The sequence below is a fragment of the Hippocampus guttulatus genome, chromosome 5, assembly GCF_054856545.1.
Source record: "Hippocampus guttulatus isolate MCC_2025c chromosome 5, RoL_Hgut_1.0, whole genome shotgun sequence".
In the NCBI taxonomy this organism is placed as follows: Eukaryota; Metazoa; Chordata; class Actinopteri; order Syngnathiformes; family Syngnathidae; genus Hippocampus; species Hippocampus guttulatus.
This window is the reverse complement of record NC_141265.1, coordinates 1,778,556-1,794,353: the sequence shown is the minus strand read 5'-3', so window position 1 is coordinate 1,794,353 and position 15,798 is coordinate 1,778,556. Positions and strand designations below refer to the sequence as shown.

The 15,798-nt window shown below is 43.8% G+C and overlaps 1 protein-coding gene across 1 annotated transcript in view; it reads left to right on the top strand.

Annotated features, from left to right (window-relative positions):
- LOC147204607 (transmembrane protein 132B) overlaps positions 1–15,798 on the top strand; it is a 100,502-nt gene that overhangs the window by 42,212 nt on the left and 42,492 nt on the right. The window lies entirely within an intron of this gene.

The window sequence follows — 15,798 nt, the reverse complement described above, 5'->3', positions numbered from 1 at the left end:
ATAGCAGATCCACAAAAAGTCTCTAAAAGCCATACCGTGTAAAAACACAGCAAGTCTTCCGTTTTGGTTTGACGGGCCTTTTTCATTGAGGTCATTTCGTTTCCTCCAAAGGTGAAAATTCAGTTCAATCTGAGGAAGGATTGCAAATCCTCCATCTCAGCTGGCTTTTTTATTTCCTCTCTCGTTGTTTTGATTTCTTTCCTTGACTCCCCCCCCCCCCCCCCCCCCCATCCACCTTTTTTCTGTCATCGCTCAATGCCACTGCCGCCGCCTCCTGAGCTTGATGGCTGTCACCTTTGTGTACTCGGCCTCTTTTCAGGAGCTCATGAATATGCATGCCGGGAGACCGGGAAAACAGAAAATGAGAGCGAGGCGAGGGAGACACTGACAGAGGAACATTTACGATGCGAACGGCTCGTACAGGACAATGCGAACATTTGAACGGCCATCTCAGATGGCGGCGTGGCGCGCTTGGCGTCGGTTTGCCGACCGATGGGCGGGCGGCATTTGGAGCGCCACTCCACACAAGCGACCCAGAGCCACGGCGTAGGCAACAAAAGCGCCGTGAACAACAACGGCGCGAGCAAGAAGTGGGACTGTTCAAAGAAGCTCCTTCAGGGACCACTTCTGTTGGAAATGTCAAAACATGTGTACAGAACTGCTCAGGGGATGTGAGGCTAGTGTGTGCAGCCAAAGAAATGTAAATGACAAAAAAAATAAAAATCTGAGAGACACACACGCAGGAAGAAATTAATACAGCAAAAACAAGAAATAAAGAAAATGTCGATAATGAGCATATATGAAAATAAAGCTGAGGGAAATTGGAAAATTAAGTTTAATTTCAAATGGATGAAAACGTAAATACAGAAACTACTGAAAATATAAGCACTGAAATGAATAAGTACCGCAAATATTGCAAATACTGATTTTTCTTCTCGAATAAATACATAAAAATCGAATAAACCACAACAAGAAAATACTGGCAATAAAGAAAACAAAGATGATGCAGAAAATAAATCTCCAAACTAAGCAAATGTTCAAAATGGTTTCATCTCACATACCTGTGTGTGTGTGTATTTAATATATCTATATACAGTACATACTATATAAACTTGCAAAATACTTCCTGCAAACAAAATAAATCCTGAAGTCATATAAATATGTCATCATCAACTTGTATGATGAAGTGACATCGCCAACTAGTGGCCTGGCCTGCGCATGGCACGCCACCCCCCCCTCCCCCACCCCCCAGCCCCTCTGATTTTGACCTTTGAAAAAGGTTGGCGCAGTTTTGTCGGGGGGGGGGGGAAACTGGCCTCCAATGGAGCCTTGGTGAAATGGCTTGTCAGGTGAGCTTTCGAGGGCTCATCTACGCGCTTGCCGTCCGTCATTATCCCGAGAAACAAATGTGTTCTCGCTCGGCCGCCTGAAAATAATCCACTCGGGGCGGCGCGTCGTATCGGCCGCTCTCGGCGTGACAAATGGCGCGCGTGTGCAAACAAACAACCAAAGAGATATTTCCATAACAATCAACTCTGATGCAGGAGGGCTTGGGAGGTCAGCGTCATTATCCAAGTGGAATCGCTTCCTTTTTAGGACGATTTTTTTTTTTCCCTTGGGGTGAGGCTGATAGAAGGTTCGGTTCATGGCAAAGGGCAATTTAATGTAACAACAGAAAATACAGTTAAAAAAAATGCATACAAATTTTAAACAGACAAGTAAAGCATCAATCGTACAGAAAACAAAAATTATTGATAAATTGCAGGAGGGAAACATACAGAAAATATCGTTTGTTTGTTTTTCAATTCCAGACAAAAACAAATCAATCAAATAAATCCAGAAAATAGAGACGTCAAATACACACCAAATAAATCATTGCAGACAACACCGATCAAATAAAAAAAAAATAACGAAAGCACCGATGACACTGAAAAATGTATCAAGACGAAGAAACGACTTCAAAAACCCAAAAGTACGAAAAAGAGAAAACCAAACCCTAACCAAAGAAGAGAAATGCAGGCAAACATCAAAGGCATGTCCTCTCCACTCCTCAATCTCCACTTTGCTGCAGTTTGCCCGAGTTTTCATCCGCACACTTGAGACTCACGCTAACACTTAGCTTAGCCTTGGCCTATTGCTGTGCCTTAGCGTCGAACGCTACGCCAACCTTCTCCTCTGCCCTCGGTCTCCTCTTGGATCAAAGCGTGTCTCGTCACGACGGCGCAATTGCAAGACGTCCTCGCCAGCCGGCCGGGCGAGCGCTTCGCTTTCCCGCTGGTGCCTTCCACGCGTCGTCTTTCTTCGTAGTAGTCCGCTTCCCGCTTCGGCTCCACAAGTGGATAATCGGACATGCTAGAAACACAGTCGCATATGTAATAAGGCTTAAGTGGAGCCCACCTTTTGTGTGTGCGTGCGCGTGCGGGTGTGCGTGTGTGTCCTAATCGGGCCTAAGTGTGCTCCATCACAGCGATGTGGATGTGATTATGCTAAACTGCCGCGGAGATGGAAGAGCACGCCGGAGCCGGCGTGGACGATGGCCAGGGAGCGCCATGAAAGACTCAAAAAAAAAACAAAAAAACCCCCATAAATAAATCTTTTTTTATGACACACGTGCTGCTGTCCATAAAACGTTATCATGCTGTTGAAATGTGAAAATCCATCACTTTGATGTCGGTTTGATATCAACAAATACGATAAAAAATGTTTGTTTCCTTTTGGGCAGCAGCGCCAAAACAAATCCGCAGCACAGTGGAGAGTTCTGGGGTTCGATTGCGGGCTTTTCAACTAAAATTGAACAATTTTCGTCAATGAAATCAAATGAAAATGCTTAAAAAAAAACAAAGTAACTGAAACTACATCTTACGTTGATGAAACCAACTCCATCCGCTTTGTTTTCATCCTTATCAATTAGTATCGTATCTGAGCTTGAAAGGCGATTTCTTTTGGTTTTGCTGTACGACCATTGCTACAGAAGAAGGAAGGGCAGTCCGTCGAGAATTGGAAAAAAAAAAAAAATCCGGAGATATGAAAACCAAAACAAAGATGCGATGATTTGGTTTTAAATGAGTCCGCTAGCTTAATGCTAACACAAGTGGAACCTCCATTTTCATATGCTGTCTTTTTCATGTAGTTTCATATTTAAAAGTAGAAATATTCGCCTCTTTATTCTCTTTCACTGTAAGCCTGTCTGTTACCGAGGACCAGGAAATACGTTAAAAAAAACACCCAAAACACAGTGTTTGAAAAACACTCAGTTAAACAACAAAAGCGCGATTTTTAGCAGGGTTCACTAGTACACAGCATACAGTACAGTATGTACGGGACAACCTAAACCATCATTACGAGCTTGTATGCTTTATTCTGAGCCCCGAGAGCCCATTTTCGTTGATCAACGTAATCCCGCGCTCCCGTCATGCTAGCCGTCATCGAGTGAATATTCATGATGCTCTTATTTGCTTCACGGTAGGACAAAAAAAAAAAAAAAAAAAAGCAAAAAGAGTGGGTGGCAGGCAAAGACGCAGCGTTCCTGCCGTCAGGTCAGATATTAGTGATTGTAATTAGGACGTCCACGAGTGCATTGACTTGTTGTTGTTGTTGTTGACGATAATTATATTTGATCGGGGCCTTTGGACACACAAGTTTACTTTGATTGATAGCGGGTGGGCTAACCGGCAATCTTTTAATTGGTGTTCTTGATATGAGAAATATGACCCCGCCTCCCTCCAAAAATAAAAAGTGAAAAATTGTTACTTTGCAGCCATAGCAAAGTGTTCATTGAAAATAGTGTTTCTCAATGAATTATTCTTAAAACAACAACACCAAATCATGAAAGCCGCCATAGAAAGTCATGAATTTTATTTATTAAAGATTTTGATGAGGCAAGTGTACTTTGTTAGACTTGCTCTGACTGTGTGGCGTTTTTTGTTTTATGGCGAGTCAACAAACCTCGCCACGAGCACTTAAAAAAAAAACAACAAACAGATTTTTTTTTTTCTTCACAGTTTATCATATCAGCTAGCTAGCTCTGTAAATAACCCTAAATGGGCCAATTCAAACCCAAATGACAGCCTAATTGTGACTTTTCAAGCATGGCTTCTGGAGACTTTTTTTATGGGTTTATTCATGACAGACATGTCTCCCAAATTTCATATTTCTACTTGAAGTGGGCTTTGGGGGTGGAGGGTGGTTTGAACAACTCTCATTCCTGCCAATGAGGTCGTCATTGAAAGAAACCCAGACAATGAATCTAAAATGGCTGCCTCAAACCCAAATGGAAGACTTCCTGTGAGAGAATTTTTACTCATGAGAGACACCAAAATTCATCTTTCGACATGAAACGGACTTTGGGGGCTGCATTAAAAAAAAATAAACCTCTCAAGGAGAAATTTGTTTTTAATTTTTTTTAAGTCTAAAAATCATCGCTTCGAACCAAAATGGCCGTCATCATGTGTCTTTTTGGTTTGAGATTCCTCAGACTTTTTGGGTGGTGTGGTTGTGATGGACATGTCCCAAAGTTCATGTTTCTACACATAACGGGCTCCGGGGGCCACATTTTTAAAAACTCTCAGGAGAATTTTGTGGCAAAAAGCCTAAAAAGGCTCTCTCTCCACACTGTGACGAAACTTCAATTCTTTGCGAGTGAGTGTTGCTCTTTGGTCTGGTATACATATTTGAAATGTTCAAGCAATAAGGCAGGAAAATAAATTCCCGTGTTTAACCGCGCATGTTCTGAACATATACCATCGTGTACGAAGGCTGGAGTGGAAGCCTCGACTTGTTCTTTCAGGGGGAGGGCGGGGGTGGGGGGGGGGGCTCCCCGATGTGCCGAGTGAGCGGCGGGATGCACAAAGAGAGAAAACGATTTGGCGAATTGCGTTTTACTTTTTTTTCCTCTCTGCCGTGAATTAAAGCGGAAAGAAGGCCATTGTGAGGAAATGGAACGGAAAGAAAAGAGTCGAGAGGAAAAAAACCCACGTGGAAGCCTGCGAGCAGATAAAGGCGCTACTTATAGAAACATGGCTGATGGAGATGAGCAAAAGCCTCAAGCACTTTTCTTTTTTTTGTTTTTTTGTATATCCTGGAGGGGCCGCGTTCGACACGGGCTCCATTCAGCCGTCAATGCACTAAATGGAATGTGGTCTTTATTCAATAAGCGCCATCACGAGCACATTTAACGTCTACGCGCGTTTCCCCAAAATATTCCCACAGTGCCAGTGCCAACGTTTTTGTGACTTTTTGCGCCAAAATGTGCCGGTGATATTTTTATCTGAAAATTTGGTGGATTTGCTCATTCTCACTCGGAGAATACCAAATTCAAGAAAAAAACCAACAACTTAATTGGCCTTTTTGGGAGGACGGGGTGGATTTGGCAACTTTAGATGTGTATTTTTCTCCCCAAAAATTTTAGCTAATGTTGATGGTAATTCTGAGTGACTTGCGAGGCAGATTTTGCATATTTTTTTTTGGGGGGGGGGTAACATTTGGTAGTTCTTTTTTTTCCTCTCTCAAACGTTCAGCAAAATGTGGCAGTGATTTGTGCTGCTTTTGTGAAAATTTGGACACATTTCGTGGATGATTTTTATTGGCCTATTTGTCAAACTATTGGAGACAATTCTTCCTGTTCTTTTTCCCATGTTTTGTGCAACTTCTGTTACGAAAAATGTTCGCCTAAAATGGTAGCTGGAAGTTTTATAAGAATGTTTTTGGCCAAATATTTTTGCCAAATATAAAGTTGAACTGTGGTATATGTCGTTTAAATTTTGTAGTCCAGGCGTTGCAAATTTTTGTCGCTTTTTTTTCCTGAAAATTGTTGATGTAATGGATAGTTTGAAGCCCTCGGACATCAGTGATAGCATTTGTATTCTTTGATTCCCTCACCGAATGGGAATCGAGAAAAGAATTGATTCGGAAGTGGATCGTTGATCACTAGTCAGGGATTCGGAGTGGCGTGAATTCTGTTCACTTCTCATTCCCGCCAGGCATGGTGAAGCAGCATGTGGCTCAGCATCGAAGGGGCTTCAAAATTCCACTCAACCTGTTCAGGACTTACTGTACCGTCTTGCTGAGGTTATTTCAGTTTGCGACTTGCTGGCAGCCACAGCAAAGAAAGAAAGGAAAAAAAAACACATTTGGAGATGGTGGCACGGCTTTAAACAAACTTCCATTTCAGACGCTTTGGGCCTTTGTGGCGCTTTCAAGAGGACTTTAATCGGCGGGGGAATTAAAGGCGAGCCGAGGTCCAAACAGCTTGCATCACGCTGCTAAGCTTGCTCACTCCCTTTCTTTTTTTTTTCCGTTTTGACTTTTTTTGAACAAAAAAAGCAAAAGGGCAAAACGGAGGCGCCCATCTGACGCCAACGGAGCCGGTCAGCAGTCAATTGCAGCGCGCACAACGGCGGGAATATTTCCACAGGCCGAATGGCAATCATGAAAGGGACCACGTGCTGGTGGAGCGAATTGGGCCGCAAGAAGGCGACAAAGACGACGAGTGGCTTTTGTTGCGACTTGCAAAATGTATTTGTGAATACTATTTGAGCATTTTAAAAACATTGTCAATATTTTGTAAATACATATGTTTCAAAAGTAGATATTTGAAAAAAAAAAATTCCGACGACTTCCATTTTGCGAATTTTGCACATTCCACAAGTACTTTTGCTAATTTTAAACCTATTCAAAGTCAGCAAATTATTGGAACATATTTGTAAATATATCAAAGTATTTTTGACATACTTATGTAATTAAATGAAAGACAAAAAATAAACATTTGTAAAATAGTTCTTTGTAAAAAAAATGATAGAATCTAATTTTTAAAAATAATTGTAATTTTATGTATCCCTGTTTTTTTTAAAATAAACATATTTTCAAAAACTAAAATATTTATCAAATCCCCTTATTTTTATTTAAAATTATTTTGGGAATAAACTTATTTGATTTTAAAAAACACTTTATGTATTAGAAAATTATATAATACTGTTTATAAAGTTAATTTAAAGTTGCTGCATTTAATTGAAAATATTGAATATAGATTTTTAACATTTTTGGAAATGCTTTAAACACATTTATAACGTTTTTGAACTATTTGATACACCGAAACAAAAAAGATGTAAAATTCTTGAACATCTCTTAGAACCATTTCTTCTCAATAGCCTGAAGAATGACTTGCAACATTTGCAAAATTCTGTATGGGGGGGGGGGGGGGCGGGGATCTAATCCCCAAAGTATGTTTCCTAGCTTCTAGGGTAACTTCGAGGTAAGGGCGGAACAAAAGCACACACAGACACATGCAAGGAGTAAAACGTGGCACGGCTTCAAGCAGCAGCAGAGTCCCCCCTGCCCCCCCCCCCCCCCCAAAAAAGGACGGGAGCACAGAGGCACGCCTGTGTTAAAATGGAGCGCTCTTCTGTAGTGCAACAAGCAGCCAGGCGCGTACACAATCAAAAGCGGACACACATTTGCATTTCAAGCGCACCCCAAACAAGCACAAGCGCTCTGGAAAAGCCGGAGGCAGCCGCCGGCTGACACGCACGCGCACGACAACGCACGCGCGCGCACGACAACGCACGCGCGCGACAACACAATGCGTGCGACGATGCTACGCGCGCGACGATGCTACGCGCGCGACGACGCTACGTGCGCGACACTGTAGAGTGTCATGCCCATTCGGCATTTTAAAAATATATATATATTGATTTTAAACTTGACTTTTAAAAAGGATTTAAAAATGAGAATCATAAAAAAAACAAAATTTAAATAAAAATTGCAGCGATTAAAAAAATTAAACACTTTCACTCATATTTTGAAATTCTAAATATCTTTTTCTCTCAATCTAAACATGTCAAATATAGTATCATAAAGTCATTTTAAACTGTTTTAAATTTAATTTTACAATATTAAATATTATTTTTGTTTGTCTTGCTCATGCCACCATCTGCCATTGCAGACAGCATCCAAATTTGCCGCATCTTTCAACTTTCACTCTGTTCACATTGGGCAGTGGAACTTCTTCATGCGCATGCGTCTTTGCATTCTCATCGAGCGTGTTCCTTGACGAGAAGTCGCTTGCCACTCGCCACGCGCCAAATTCGATGTCGTCTCTGTGGATCAGAGTCGAACCTTAGTGAGTGACATTAATTAGTGCGTTGAAGACAAGGCTGCAAGTGCCTGGAGGGGGCGAAGTGTGTGTGTGCGCGTGTGTGAGAACGTGTGATGAGTGTGTGTGTTGAGAGCGTGTTAAGGGGTGTTGATTGTCGTTGTTTTGTTGTTTTTTCTCACTGTCTTCAAGTCTTGCACTAATCCTGTGGCAATTTTTCCTCGACTTGCCTTTCTAGTTTATATTCAACCACCGTCTATGGCAGGGGTTACGTTTCACCCCCCCCTCCATAAGCGGAATCCACTAAATACAAATTCCCTATTTAGAGACTCCGTAGGCATTTACAGTCTTTGAAAAGAATTTAAACGCGTGTCATTGAGCGAAAGCAAGAGCAATGGATGAGAAAAGCGTATTGTACCGATCCCTTACTGAGTTTACAGTAAACAAATCCCATTTTTTAAAATCAAAACTCAAGTTATCATCTGGCAATCTACATCAATAATCAAGCCTAAAGGTGTACACTTTAAAATTAACCCACAACTGTTGCTTCTGTAGCTGTAAAAAGCAGGATTCAAGAGGACTTGGGATTCAATGATCCCCAGAGGAAAAACAAGGCTTCTTGTTTTCACTCTTCTTCTTTCAAATGGACCACTTCAAGCACAATAGTGTGCTGCCATCTTGTGGCCGACAGTGAAATTACACGCAAAGTAGACGGAAGGCAGAACAAAATAGCTATGAATAAGCATTTAGTGTATCCCATGCCAGAATGAGTAGAGCTTGCACAAGTTTCCAGAATTCCTGGTGAAATTTACTCTAAAATTGACACATGAAACAAAATTTGATGTTGTTTTTAAACACCAACATTTCGAGAAAATCATTTTCTAACATCAAGCCTCAGGATTTGACTTAGCGAATTAGGTGGACATTTTGAACTAACTGAAGAGATTAAGTCACCAATTCAAATAATTCTTTTTTTTTTTTTTGTGGGAAAAAAAACTAGTCCAGGTCCAACAAAGCGCCTAATCTGAATTTTCAAGAAAATTAGACCTAAAAAGTCAAGATGAGTCACTCAGGAACCCTGAGGTACACCAGTGAACTCTCACTGTACAGTGTGTACACTTTTATAGAGATGGAAAACCTGCAAACCTTAGAAGCAGCCCTATTGGAGTACCTGGTAATGATCCCTGAGGGACGCCGTTGGCATGTACAAATTTTCCCTAGATTGAAAGCTGTCACTGGTACTTTTTCTCAGTTGTGCTCATGTTTCTATTTATTCTCATTATGGGCTGTATTGCCTTTGCCAACAGGGGTGTAAAACCGTTGATCTCGAACCGGAAGCTTATTTGAAACAGCCGCTCGTCTCGCCTCCGTTACCAAACAAGTGACCCACCACCTTGATTCCTGCTGGCTGGTTCGTTGAAGCTAATTAGCCGCACTAATGTACCCATTAGGTTCGGTGAGGAGAGGACATTAGCTCGGCTGTTATGACTGACTAATGGGCCGAGATGGGAAGAAAAAAAAAATTGCGGTTACGCTTTATTTGGGTTTCATCCTCCTGCTTACATTTTCGGCCCTTTTATCGGATGTCACCCGCCGGACGTCAACAATGGAAATCAACAGAACAGTTAATCGTAATATTCCACAGTGTTTGGTAACTGTGTTCGCCAAAGCTAGGCTAATTCGCTACGAGCTTCAATCCAATATGCAACCTGATAATCACCAAGGTGCTTCCTTCGCTTTGACGACTGCGCAAAATGTAGCATCTGCATGCATCGGAATCGGAACACTTCGTGCGCGTATCTAACGAAGCGCGTAAAATGGCGACATGCTAACATCAAGGCGACATGAAAGAATGTGACGGTCGTGGGATGATAACAACTCCGCCTTTGAGGTTCCGATGCTACGGCTTTTGTTTTGGTGAACACAGGCGTGAAACCCTCGCGCCTACCTCTGCCGTGCTAATCTTAGATTCACGCGTCAAGTCCTTTGACGCCGTCTTTGTCGTCCTTTCTGTTGAAAGAAGATGGCTGGTGGCTATTGTCCGTGTCTATATGCGCCACTAAGCTCATTTATCCCGTCTTTATTTGGCTTCTCGCATTCTTTGCTTCCCTCAACCCCCCACACCCCCCACACACGCGCCCACCTCCTCCAATTAGCCTGATTAGTGTTTATTAGGGATGCGGTTAATTCATTAACGTAAGTACTGTACTGTCGTCATTTTGTGATTAGTAGGAAGGAGTCATCTCCGCGGAACATGATCCCGATACTTTACACACGCGCACAAAATGGAACACACACTCACATTGATGCATGCAAGCAAATGTACACTTCAACACACACACACACGCGCAACCCAAAACAAAGAGACACTCACGGATGTGCGCACACGTACACACGTTCACACCCTCAGGCACACGCTGCATTATTTGTAGTCATCGTTTTCGTCTATTTGTACAGCTCACGTCAGTGGTTAGCATGAGCGGCGCCTGGATAAGCGCAACCATGCAGCTCGGCAACTTTTTTGTCACTCTAAACGGGACGAGATTATTTCCTGCCGCCACGGTCCGTTTCTTCTTCTTTTTGTCCCGGTTCTTGCTCTGCTTCCTCGCGGCCCCGCCCTAGCAGGTTGCGCGGCCACGCTGTCGTCGCGGCTGATCAGCGTCCGCCAAATGTTCACTTACGGTCCCTGAGACCACAAAACGGAGGTTTGATCTGGCTGTACAGCTGCGTGTGTTGTAGTGTGTGTGTGTGTGTGTGTGTGTGTGTGTGTGTGCCATTAGTCAGAGATTAGAGCTGAAGAAGAAGAAGAATGTGATAATGAGTCCTCCAGTGGAGAGCGATAAGAGGCAGGCCGCTTTAATGAGCTGTCTGGCATGGCGGGACGCCACCCGACACGACTGGACGACATCGCGGGCCACAAACTGGAAGATTGGCTCGCAAGCCACAGGAGATTATTTTTTTTTCCTGCCTCAAAAGCACATGTAGTTGTTGTTAGTTGATCTTGCAGCTGCAGTTTTAGACTCCAGAGTCTCCACTTGGCTGCAGTGCGTCGCTTCCTTCCTCATGGGCCAAACTCATGAGGGCGCTCCGCTATTCATGTGTCTTGTTCTGATAGCTTAGCCGTCATATCAGCAGTATTATGATCCACAGTCTCCATTTTGCTGCATTATTCTGGTGCGTGGTTGCCCTTTGTCTTCTCTGTTAGTCTCAGTGCACTCTTGTTCCATTTCCTTGTTGTTTTTCAGCCCGGTTAACTGACATCTGCACGTTTATACACCACAGTCTCCACTTTCTCAGCAGTCCTCCTTTTTCTTCTTGCCCTCAGTCTCCTCTTTGGTAAAACTCAAGAGACCCTCGTTCTCTTTGACGTGTTCTTATGTTAGCTTACCATGTTATTATCAGCATTTGATTTGTGCCACAGTCCCCAATTTGCCGCAGTTTTCTGCTGCCTTGCTGCTCTTCTGGTTTTTGGTCCAATTCAGAAGGCCCGCATTCTCCTCCATTGTTTGTTTTGTTACCACTCTTCACCTTGCTGTGTTGTTCCTCTTTGGTAAAACTCAGGAGACCCTCGTTTCCGCCTCCATTGTTCTTTTGCTGGCCTGTCTTCTTTTTGTGTTGGTCTGCACTATTACCTGCAGTGTTGTTAGACAGAGTCTCCTCGTTGCTGCCCTTAGTCTCCTCTTGGAGTGTGTCATGCTCCTCCATTGTTTTATTTTTTATTTTTGGGGAGCGGGGCTCATGCTTTGTTTCAACACATGCTAATATCGGTTCACTTGTCAGCTGCGGTGTTACACTCCACAGTCTCCACCTTGCTGCAGTGTTCCTTTCTACCCTTAAGCTCCTCTCAGATAAAACTCTTCGTCCTCCTCCATTGTTGCTGTTTTAAGTACATCTCATTGCTAAAATTAGCACAGGTTTTTTGTTTTTTTTCCCCGACTTGAGAAAAGCGTCAAATGTCTTCCTGGTCCAAAGGGAAGGCCCGATACCAGCTGCGTGTGAAAGGGGATGTCCGGGCACGTCCAGAAAACCCCGTCAGAAAAGTCATTGCTTTGTCAGCCTGTCAGACTGAGCGGCGACAGGATCGGGAAGCGTCTGTGCGGCGGTTACGTAAGAGCAGCGCAGCGGGAGGAAGCAAGAGTTACGGGGGATGAAGAAGAGGAAGAAGAAATAGAAGTGAGGGACTCAGAGGGAAGGGAGGAGGAAAGGAGATGAGAGCAGCGAGTAGGTGTCTGTTGAAAGGAATCCGGAGGAGCGGCGAGAGGACGCCAAGTGCACCTTCCAGGAGGAGACGGCTCCCAACTCTGGAGACGGAACACTTTGCCTCAAATGCACATCTGTTCCTTCGATATCTTGAATTGAAGATGGAACAGTGAACAGGATCTGAAAAGCGCCTCCGAGAAAGTCCAACCAGGCCTAAATGTCAACCCGACCTGGTCGTCATAGCGGTCCCAAAAATTCCTTGAAAAATCCGAACAAGATTACCTTTTTGTTCGGGTTGGAATTAGGGCTCATAATTTGGTTTTTAACCAATCCACTTGAAAAACGATGACTCGATTCAGACCACCATTGGAGCAGTTAGCATTTAGCTTCCCGAGCATGTACACGACATGTGGCTAACAGACCGCGGAGGTCCACTGTGCTCATGTACTCATCTGCGTTTCGAGTAATAGAGTGGAGAAAACGTTAGCATGGCAACAAGACGTGCGTTATCACGGCGCGGCACCTGGACGGCAGGCGGACGGACGGACGGCGGGAGGAGGGACCGGCCCGTCCGTCAAACGCAATCGCCGGCGTGCAGAGCTAAAAGCAGCGAGTCAATTTGTTTAGCCGCCGCTGGTGCATCTGGGAAAGGTCGCCGCTGCCGCCGGGCTGTCATATTCTCTTCTGTCGCCGTTCGTCTCGCTGTCACTTGCCGCCCTCTTCACGCGAGAAGGCTTCTTTTGGCCTTGCGCGCTTTCACAAAGTGCTTCGTGGCCGCAGGGTGGGCACAGCTGATGGCACTTGTTTCAGACGTTTGTCACTACCATGCGAGCTAATGTTGTTGCCCATAGTCTCCTCTTGGCTAAAACTCAGCAGACCTTCATTTTCAGATTGCGTGCATCTGTCGGTCTCACAGTGCTAACTTTAGTCTCGGGATCAGACTGTCCATTCTCCACTTTTCTGTTACACTGATGTTGTGCAAATGCAATTAGTCTCCTCTAGGATCAAACTCAGGAGATCTTCATTCTCATCTATTGCGACTTTGTATTCGTTTGCCGACAAATTCGGATCTTACCGTGTTAGTAGCAGTATTATACTCTTTAGTCTCCGCCTTGCTGACCTCAATCTCCTCTTCGATCAAAGACATTCTCCTGCGTGATTGTTTTTAGCACTTTTCTGAAAAGCTCTGTTGTCTTGCCACCCTCATTCTCCTCTGGGATAACCCCTTACTCCTCCTGAATATTGTCTGCATGTCTCGCTTTGACACGTTGTCATTAGCCGCAGTAATACACGGTGTAGTCACAGCATTCCTGCAGTGTTTCATTGTCTTACTGCCCTCAGTCTCCTCGTGGATAAGCGCTATCTTGTCAGCTGTCGTTTTTTTGTTAGTGCATCGCTTTAGCCTCCACTTTTAGCTTCAGTATTATACTTCCAAGTCTCGGCTCTGCTGAATTGCTCCATGCCCTTACTGCCCTCAATCTCTTCTTGGATATATCCGAGGCAAACCTCATACTCGAGTGGTGTTTTTTTTTCTTTTTTTTTTTTCGTTAATGTGTCTTATGCCAATGCATGATAAAGTTTGCTTTCCCCGTTAGGTGCACGCCAATGGCGTTTTACTCTTTTTCTGCCCGTAGTCTCAGCTTGGATTAAAAAATAAAAATCACGACTAACCCTCTTTCTCTCCAAATATTGATTTTTTAAAATTTTTTTATTTGTTTGTTTGGTTGAGCATTTACAATATCTCATGCCGATCCAGGCACTCTCCTCTTCACCGAATCTTGACTTATTGCTCTTGTTCTCCTATTGGATAAATATCTTCAGACCCTGGATGTTCACCATTGTCGTTCTTGTTAGCATTTTGCTTTGCGACTGGGGCCTTGTCTGCGGTGTGCTCTCGGCAGTTTCTGAGGTCTTATTTTTCTCGTCAGCGTCCCATCGGATCGCTCGCATCTCACCCAAGTGCCTTTGGCGGCGTCTACTCGACTGCTCTGATGTGTTGCGAGGCTTTGGCTGGCGTTACTTTCAGTCGCCGTGATGCTTTTTTCTTTGCATGGAAAACGGAGGATGTGTTATTTGAGTTCTGTACATCTTCCAGCCTTTTGAAGTACGCCACTTACGCACGTGTCGTGCGCCTGTTAAGGGCACGCTCGTCGCCAGCTGCCAGGCGACGTGTGCGAGCGCATAAGCAAATTTCAAGTGTCGTTGAAGAACAGCCACCGAATGAGAGAATTTGCGGCTTTTTCGATTTTTGATTTTTTACTTTAAATGACTGAAATGGAACCTCGATGCGCTGCATCGTTTCCCGCAGGCGGCGACTGTTTTAACCTTTGAGCTGCGCTTTGGATTAGCGGTGTCGCATTAGCATACAGAGCAACTCACAAAGACTCGTGCTTTTACTTTTTTTTCCCCCCGTTTTTTTTTCTTCTTTGTATTAGTGAGAGCTATTGGTATGATATGACAATGAAGTACAACTAGAGCAGTAAACTTTTCTTTAAATGAACACGTCATGTTATTCGGCCCCACCGAAACAACAACAAAAAAATCCTTTAAATGTGACCATTTTTGCATCTACATGGACGTTTTTTGATAGGTTAGCCCAGGGGTGGGCCAACTTTTTGGCTCGGGGGCTGCATTGACTTTTAAAATTTGACAGAAGGGCCAGGTCAGCACGAGCTATGGTACATTAAAACAAAAACTGCATTTGTTGACAGTCCATATCAAACATCAACAGAACAAAAGCATGAAAGTACGGTATTAATATACTTTTTTAAAATGACAAGTGTTGTTGATGACCTATTTTAGCCTGTGCATCGCTGCAGATGGGTTGTGATCAGACCAGTAAAAGTAGAGCGATACAGAGGTACTAGGTGGTCGAAAAGATTGCCCCCCCCCCCCCCGTGTTCTGCAACTTCAAGTCAATGCGCCACCTGGCCTGTGAATGCCTGTCATTACAAGTCCAATTGAAATGAATGCAATCATTCACATCGAACCTTAATTGTGGACCAACCTTCGGTGGGCCGGATTAAAAAGACCAACGGGCCGGATTCGGCCCGCGGGCCGTAGTTTGCCCACCACTGGGTTAGCCTGTAAACGGACAAAACAACCCAACAAAAGGCCCCTTCAAAGCATGATGGCAGAATTCTGTTGTCTTTTTGGGTTTTGGAGACTTTTTGGTGGGTTTTCTCATGATAGACATGCCCACCAAATTCCATGTTGTGAAGTGGAATTGGCTTTGCGCATTGAATTAAAAACAAAACAAAACAGTGAGAGGAGTTGGTTTTTCAATTACCGGTGGAGATAAAAATGACTCTTCAAATCAAAATGGCAGACTTTCTGGGGGGGGGGTTGCGGGGGGGGGGGGCGACATGGCTTTTTGAGTCTAGTCATGATGGATGAGCCCAGCAAATAACACATTGCTAAGCGAAAGTGGCTTTGAGGCCTGGAATTTCAAAATCTCCAGGACGAATTTGTCTTTTTTTTGATTCCTTGAAATGACACAAATGGCCCAA